The 8,076-nt window shown below is 40.0% G+C and overlaps 1 long non-coding RNA gene across 5 annotated transcripts; it reads right to left on the reverse strand.

Annotated features, from left to right (window-relative positions):
• Window positions 1–285: 285 nt before the first annotated feature.
• LOC122970679 lies at window positions 286–7,450 on the reverse strand. 5 transcript variants are annotated; one of them, XR_006399292.1, is made up of 6 exons: window positions 6,219–7,139; window positions 5,926–6,005; window positions 5,246–5,803; window positions 5,076–5,114; window positions 1,750–4,598; window positions 286–1,710 (listed from the first exon to the last, which is right to left on the reverse strand). It is a non-coding gene; the product is annotated as an uncharacterized LOC122970679 (long non-coding RNA). The 5 variants fall into 5 exon arrangements; XR_006399291.1 differs by lacking the exon at window positions 286–1,710 and adding an exon at window positions 7,154–7,450 and having other exon boundaries at window positions 3,369–4,598; window positions 6,219–6,265; XR_006399289.1 differs by lacking the exon at window positions 286–1,710 and having other exon boundaries at window positions 3,369–4,598; window positions 5,246–5,377; window positions 5,690–5,803.
• Between the last annotated feature and the right edge of the window lie 626 nt (window positions 7,451–8,076).

Consider the following 8,076-nt stretch of genomic DNA (forward strand, 5'->3'; position numbering starts at 1 on the left):
CAATACTCACCTGGGCAATGCTGTTAAACTAATGAGACATATTTGCAAACATGATAAATTGATTTAGTGTTGTATTGTATATTGTCTATTAATAAGCTTTTAAAGATAGTTGGCTGTCTTGTGGGAAATTAGATCATCAGATTTGGGGTTTGCATGGAAGCATATGAGGCAAAAAATACTGTAAAAAAAATGACCAGGAAACACTCCTGCATCATTTCTGCATTGTTAGATTATCTTTGTTACTCTTTTATGTAAGTAGCACAGTGTACCTGTAGCTCTGTTTGCTCTGAGTCAACAAGTCTTTGACGCTCAGCGACGTTGATCAGATAGCAGTTATGGTACTAACTGGCATTCACATTTCACTGGCTGCGGAGACGGGCACTTCATCTTCCACTAATGCCATCTGTGAGCGCTTGGCACCTCGCCCGGAGCTGGACGGTGAGGGGCTCAGAATGTGTTTGCTTGTGAGTGTGTGTGAGAGAGAGAGATAGTGAGAGTGAGGTAATGGCTGATAAAATTGTTGAGCAGGTGAGTGAGTTGAGTTAATGAGGGCATGTTCATATTTCACAGCTTTTGCTTTTTTAGTTCAGGTGGCACCAAATAACAACACAGAGAGGCCTAAAAATAGTCAGTGTCCTCTTCCATACATACTGTTGTACCATCTACAGCAAATCAATGTAAAATACAAGAGTTCATGGCTACAAGAAGAGAGAAGTTGACATTTTTTGGCCAGCAGAGGACAATGCTCATATCAACTATTCATGTATGTATGGTTTAATCCATTCATTTTCATTCATTACTACCTTCTCCTGTGATTTTAGATTTGCCATCCCTCACATGTCAACTAGTCACTACTGATGGGTTTCCCACGCCTCCCCATCACCTGACCTGACTACATAACCACCCAACTGCTCCTCATTACTCATTAGTCTCAGTTTATATAATGGATTGCTGAGTCTCAATCTTTGCTAGACCATCTTGCCCAGTTATCTCAGCATTGTGGCCCTTTTTATTCCTTACTTGCACTTGTTTGGGTGATCTTCTGCCTGCTTTGACTACAGTATTTCTTGTTTTAGTTGATGGTTTTCTTTTCTGAATCTGACTGCCTTCATTTTGATGACCATAATCCTGCTTTAAAACCACCTAACGACTGGTTTTTGTATGGTCCACCAAGTCTTAACAAACACGGTAGAGTTTAGATGCTTGTTACAAACAAGTCAGTAATCACAGCACAGTGTACAGGCAAGTCAGCCATGCATAGTTTTTCGCCCCTTCATTAAAATCTATTATCTGGCAGGATGATGAGTTATAAAAGTCTTTCCAAATTATAAAAAGACAATAGAGCATGTGTCTATCCATGTGATTTTTGTTTAAAAAGATTCATCTGTAGTGTCACTGCGACTAAAAATAAACCAAGAGCAAAAATGTGAAGTCAACCTCCTTTGCTACTCAAACCAAAGAATTTGCTTATTGAGGTTTGTGTCAAATTTTATTTGCTTCATTTGATCCTTTCTTCCCCTTTAACGCTGCAGAAATGGAATACAACATTCATAAGTATGTTTTACTTAGTGTATAATCACCTGAAAATAAGAATCGTTGTGTTTTCGTTACCTTAGAATGAATCCTAAAGAGAGCGGGTTCTTCTTCCATGGAGCCTGACATGTTGCACCGCTATATTTCTACAGTAGCCCAGAGCGGACAAACCAAACACTGGCTCCAGAGAGGGCCTTCCTCATTTTTCGTGGCCACTGTAGTTCTCCTACACGCTTGGAAGGGGAGGGGTAACCTCATTGCTAGATGCCACTAAATCCTACACACTGGTACTTTTAATGCGTCACTTTTGTGCATTCAGAGCTGTGCTAACCAATATTTTTGTATTAACAATGAATCAAACAGTGTTGTGAAAGGTGTAACTCGTAGTGACAAATCCACAGAGAACTGTTACCTGATTCTGAAGCCCTGAAATGTGTTTTATCATTTTTCAGCCCAATGTTTTTGCCTTACAGATGGACAGACCAGGTTAGCGATTAGCTGGTGAACACAGTGGAGCCGCCAAAGAGTTCCCTCAGGAGTTGGAAACCAGCAAAGTGCTAGAAGGAGAGTGAATTATTGACTTAGATTTGTCAGGCGACCAGAAACATGACTCCTTCAAATGAATGCTAATGTTGCTCTGTGGTTGCTGGACGTGTAAATTGGCTGCTCTTTACTAACACATTAGCGATATCAACCCTTTACAGTGATAATTTGTATATGTTGTGTTTACAGCTTGTTGTGCTGCCCCTAAGTGGCTCAAAATCAATACATGTGGCTTTAAGTGTATCCCCCTACTTCTTTAATTTGTCACTTTTGTGCCTTTTTTAAAAGATGTTGTTCATTTCTTACAGAAGACATAACATGCACGTGTCCAGGTCTATATTTTTATAGATGAGCTCACTCTGTTCTGATTGGCCAGCTTCTGGAAGTTGCATTTCAGCAGACAACAAATTCATTCTATCAGTCTGTTAATTATTCAGTTGGTGAGACAGTGGATGACAGAGAGTGACTGAGTAATAACTGTGTGACAGGGACGAAAGGCATGCATTCAAACTACAAAACATCAAGAGGATAAGTTTGAATTCTTTGTTCAACGATTAAAATCAGTCATAATCATGACTGGGATGAAAATGAAGAAGACTGTGTCAAATTACTTTGTCTGAGGAAGGCTTAAGAGAGAGAAAAGCTTGAATGTATCAAAATGAGCTACTCCATATAAATACCAAGAAATACCATCTAACCATGTTGTTGTGGCTCCTGTCAGAGCATTTTTAATTTCTTTCCCCCCACAAAATTGTTGCAAGCCCAGGCTCTTCTTTTAACTCTAGTTTCAAGCGAAGCTAACTATCAGGTCCTATTTGAACAGAGGGCATGAGGAGGCAGGGGGAGCGACATTATGCTTCTCATTATCACTAGATCCAACTGCACTTTTACCCCAGGCTACTGGCAAAGCTCATTAAAACAGGCCAACAATGGAGTCTCATTCTGACTTCCTCACACCAAACGGGAACTCAGAATTTTCTCTGTCAGACTCAGTGTGGAATGTCACCGGCATTTTTTTTTCTTTTTCTCAGATTCTTGCACAACTTGCCGGTGCCGTCAAGGCAGGAGGTAATTTTGAGCTGCCACTTGGTAACTACCAGGTGCTTCACACCTTTGGAACAAGGAGCACAACTCCCTGAAGATCATACCTTGTTGCTTTGTCTTGTTTGGCGCCATTTTGCATCCCCTATAAAATCAGGCCAAATGCTTGAAGACAGAATGCAGAGACACAGTTAAAGGTGGAATTTTTCTGTTGCCATTTTAACTCAAGAATTGATTTTTTTTTTTAACTCAATTTGGTGTTTATCTATTTTGAATCCAAACAGCAGGAATATCTAGTATTAGGCAGGATAGCATTTTGATGCAAAATGATATATAAGTACAATTATGATGAATAATGAGCTGATGCATTTTAATGTCAACACTTCCATTTTACTTCTAATATGAATCAAAAGTAATATTTTAACCTTTCCATTTTGAAGGGTCATTTTACCCAAACTGCAAAACATAACAAGACAAAACCTTTCACAGCCTTCCCTAGTGGCTTCCATCCATGCAGATACTTGAGATTTTATTTGTCAAAGCATCGAGACTTCTGCCCCACCCAGATATTGGCTCTGGTAATCCCTGCCCCTGTATTTATCATTCAATAGGATTGAATACTACACAATGGCATATGTACACCTGTTCTAGGTTATTATATGTGTTTCCTTATGTCTCTGTCGTCCTTTGACTCCAATCAAGACACAGTGGTGTAGAGACATTGGTCTATTTGCACTATTAAAGACTGCAAATCAATCAGTGTGCTCTGGTCTTTTCTCATCTGCCTTCTGGCCCTAACCTCAGTAAAATGGGAAAAATCACATAAGGTGCTCAAAGCTTTGAAAAATGAAAAACTCAGTGTCACTGTCAGGATAATTTACAGACCTTACTGTCAACAGTTTTTTTAAACTGTTTTCTAACAACAGACATCAATATCTATTTTGGATATTCCTTTGGATATTGGATATTCATTTCATAATCTTGTTCGACATACCATCAGGGACACTTTGGCTGGCTGCAAGTAAAGAGAAGGTTTGACTCATTCAAAATTTTTCAGGTGTCTTTCAGCTTTATCGCTACCGTTTATCATTTTCCCCTAATATAACCCAGAGTACATGCAGTGTGTAGCTGTTTGGTGCTTTGTGTATTTAATCTCCAATGGCTTGCTTTCTTGACAAACAAACAAGCATGCTTTGTGGACACTAGTTGTGAACACCGGGGTATTCAAGGTGAACCCTTTTACAGGCCGAGAATACTGGCAGAGATTAATTTACAGTATAGTAGAGAGATAAAAGGCATTATCAGAGTCTCGCATAAAAACACTATCTGTCATATTGAGAAATAATACAGAGAAACTTGCATTGTGTCCGGTTACATGTTCTCAGTGCTTTTGTGCAATTGAAGCTGTTTCTGATTGATGAGGCCACATCTAAAACATTAATCTCTGATGGGCTGATCCTTTTTGGTGAATAATGTTGAACCTGAAGAGGAAAAATGAGAAATAGTTTAAAAGCTAAGAAAGACTAAGAAGACTTCAGACACACACACACAAACACACACACACACCCTAAAACTTTATCTTGTTTATACAATTCTCTCCTGGAGCTGAATGTGCCTAAATGTGCCTGTTTTCATGAGTTAAAATATGCAGGTGGGGAAATAGAAACCACCTATACTACTATACCTACATAATTGCAGCTCCTGGCGTGCATTTATTAATTACTTGCAGAATGAAAAATCTGCATGTTTTCATGAGCCCTCTGTAAATCCCTTTTCTCTTTACATGTATATACATATCTGTAGTGTGTGCATATGCTTGTTTATGTATGTGTTGTGATTTGATTTGATGCGTGTGTGTGTGTGTGTGTGTTAAGAGCCACTTTCAACTTTTGGTCTCTATAGCAAGGTTGTTTTGGCAAAAGAAAGCTTATTTTGGTAAAATGAGGAGAAAGCCTTACAATAATGGCAAACTTGCACGTGTCTGTGTGATGCTGATACTGCAGATATGGAGAGAGAGAGAGAGAGAGAGAGAGAGAGAGAGAGAGAGAATGTCAAATAGAGCGGTACATATGAGAAGGAACAGGAAGAAGCTGATAGGATTGGGTATTAGCTGAGGGTTAATACAGACTATTCTCTGTGTAACAGCCAGGATCGGGCCACAGCAATATTGATTTGAAACAGTGATCATTCTTTGTAGTTGAGCCCGAACAGACAGCAGGAGAGACTCCACTGAGCTAATAGCCTTCACTCAGAAGCCTCCCTGCAAGCAAAAAAACATGCAATGAGAATACGGACGTGAAGTGTGTGTCAGTGACTGACGAAGTGAGAGTGTGAGGTTTTTGTATGTAACAGAGAGAAAAGTGTGTTTGTGAGAGAGGTGTCTCTGTGGGAGTTTGCATGTGTATATTTGCCATACAGTATGCATGATTGCACATGTGCAAATTCCTGTATTTGTGTGTGTGTGTGTGTTTGCATGCGAGGAGTTTAAGCAGTGTGATACCTCCCGGCGCCCCTCGTTCACCTATCCCCTAATCTCTGCCGACTCCCGAGTGAGATAACGGAGCTTACTGACATTTGAATATTCTGACTCCTCGGCTGGAATATCAATTAAGACTGAGGCAGTGCTGGCAGCTTTCTCTTTCCTCTGCTTTCCCGCTGTGCTCGTTTCTCCCGTCACTCCAGTGGCCTAATTGTGTCGAGAGAAAGAAACACTTCAGAAAACACTTCATGTGGACAAGGTGATGGGAGACTTTGACCAAATTTGCGCCACAGTGGGGGGTTACACAAAGTTGGTGCCATGGGTGTTACCTGGTCTGGGCACTCTGGGTTGTAGCCCTGAAGATTTTTTCTTTAGCCCCGAATAATTCTCCACTTTGAGCAGTTTGTCACTAAAAAAGACAGCAGTGTTGTAATTTTGTATCTTCAGTGAACGGAACAGAGGCAAGACCAATCAGTGTTAACAGGAAAATACGTGGAAATGCTCATGTCTTATTGTCTGACAAGTCTCTGTCAGTTCTTCAATTGATGGGGTAACTATGCTAAACGTTAGCTCGCACAATCAGTCAGTGTGAGGACAAAATGTATATACAAAGATTTTTTACCTGTAAAGTGGTTGAAGCTGAAGCAGTAGCACAAACATCCTCTCATGCTGAGGCAGGAAAACAAGGTGTGTAAATGTCTGAATGAGTTTCAAGTTACGCAAACGTGATATGAGCAGAGCATAAGTTATATACAGCTAACGTGCTTTGCATTGCACTGTAGCCAGCTAAACCGTTAGCAATGATAGCTTAGTTGTGCCTCCCCTTGGCTAGCGACACCAAACTAGCTTAGCCTCGTGCTAGATAGCCGAAAAGTTTAAGATTTTATCAGTCTAGTAATCCTACAAACAGTGATAACACCCGAGGCAAGTTGTATGACCAATAAAGTGTTTTTTTCTGATCCATGTTGTACACTGACAGCTAAGTTACCACAGCTTCCATTAAACAAAACTTAAGGCTACTATCGTTAGCTGAGCTGATTACGTTAGTCAGTTTAAAAAGTTGGCTCACTCACAAGAGATGTCAGATTAAACTACCAAATAAACACTGAATCTAAATGATTTAGACGCATCATACACACATCACTGTAAGTCAGTGTCAGGTGTAATATACAGTATATTGTGTAATCATATATTGTGGTTTATATCAAGTAGGTCCATTAGCAATGATTTTGTAACGAAATTATGAAAGTTTACTTTGTCGTAATTAGCTGTTTTCAACTGTCATTGGTGAAATTGCCATTGTATTATGAGTTTGAGGATTTCCATCATGTAAGCCTGGTAATGTAATGTTGGTAGTAGGTATCTGATGTGATGCTCATTTTAGTTTGAGACATTCGAGTGGCAACAAACCCTTCCTTCCTTCCATTTTCACATTTTTAGAGGTATGTTTTTAAAAGTTTTTTTGATGGAGAAGAATCTGGGCTCAGCCCCTCATGGTTAACTATCAAGCCAACGCCCCTGGTTTGTGCTGAGCTAAAGTGCTCTGTTCTCTCTCACCAAGTGGCTGATTGTCTCCAGGCAATCGGGAGAGATGAGATGCAATGCTGGCGTTAGATAACAGATACCTTTTCCTTTTGGATCTGTACTCTTTCCACCGAGCTCCGTGCAATTTCGGGGGATTTGATTTGATTCAATTTCTCTCTAATCTCGCTGGCTCATGCACATTAGAATGTGAGGAGCTGTGTGTGAAGTGTAGAATTGGGGGGGCTGATGAGAAATTTCCAGTTGCTTTGAGTAACGAGCAGCCTGAAAAGGGAGGGTTGCATAAATCTGCATACATAACCCAAATGTAACCAAGAGCATACTGAAATAAAGTCATTCATCCTCTCTCTGTCAAGTCCCTCTGTCAACTTACAGTTCTCTGGCCTCGCAAGAAAGTAAAATTATTACATTATTCATTATATTTATTATAGTGTAGATAGAGCTGCGATGAAGCCACTTAGAAGAGTGTTTTTCGTCTCACACACATTCACACGCTCTTTCACATATGCTAAATCCAGAAATGCTGAGAAGAAACACTTCTACAGTGTTATTCTTCACTGCTAGATTTATGCAATCAATTCAAACACAGTGGGAATTAGTGAAGCCCTGCAGCAAAGCAGTTCAAAAGTTATCAAAATGACTCCAATAAACGTTTTTGAAGTCACAATTCAAAACTCTAAGAAATGTTGGACTCTGCTCTTGGCCCCGGAGGAAATATAAAAAAGACACAGACAAAGGGGGGGAGGGAGAAACTAGACGACAGAGAGAAGGGAAGAGAGGAAGAATATAGAGGAAAGGTAGAGGGTGAAATAGTGAGAGAGAGCAGCAGATATAGAAAAGACAGAATGGGATTGCTGTAGCAGAGTTTACTACACTACCCAGCCTGGAGACAAACAGTCATTTAAGAACCATTGACTTATTGTGTCCCGTTTGAGCTG

The sequence above is a fragment of the Thunnus albacares genome, chromosome 20 (genome assembly GCF_914725855.1).
Source record: "Thunnus albacares chromosome 20, fThuAlb1.1, whole genome shotgun sequence".
Classification (NCBI taxonomy): Eukaryota; Metazoa; Chordata; class Actinopteri; order Scombriformes; family Scombridae; genus Thunnus; species Thunnus albacares.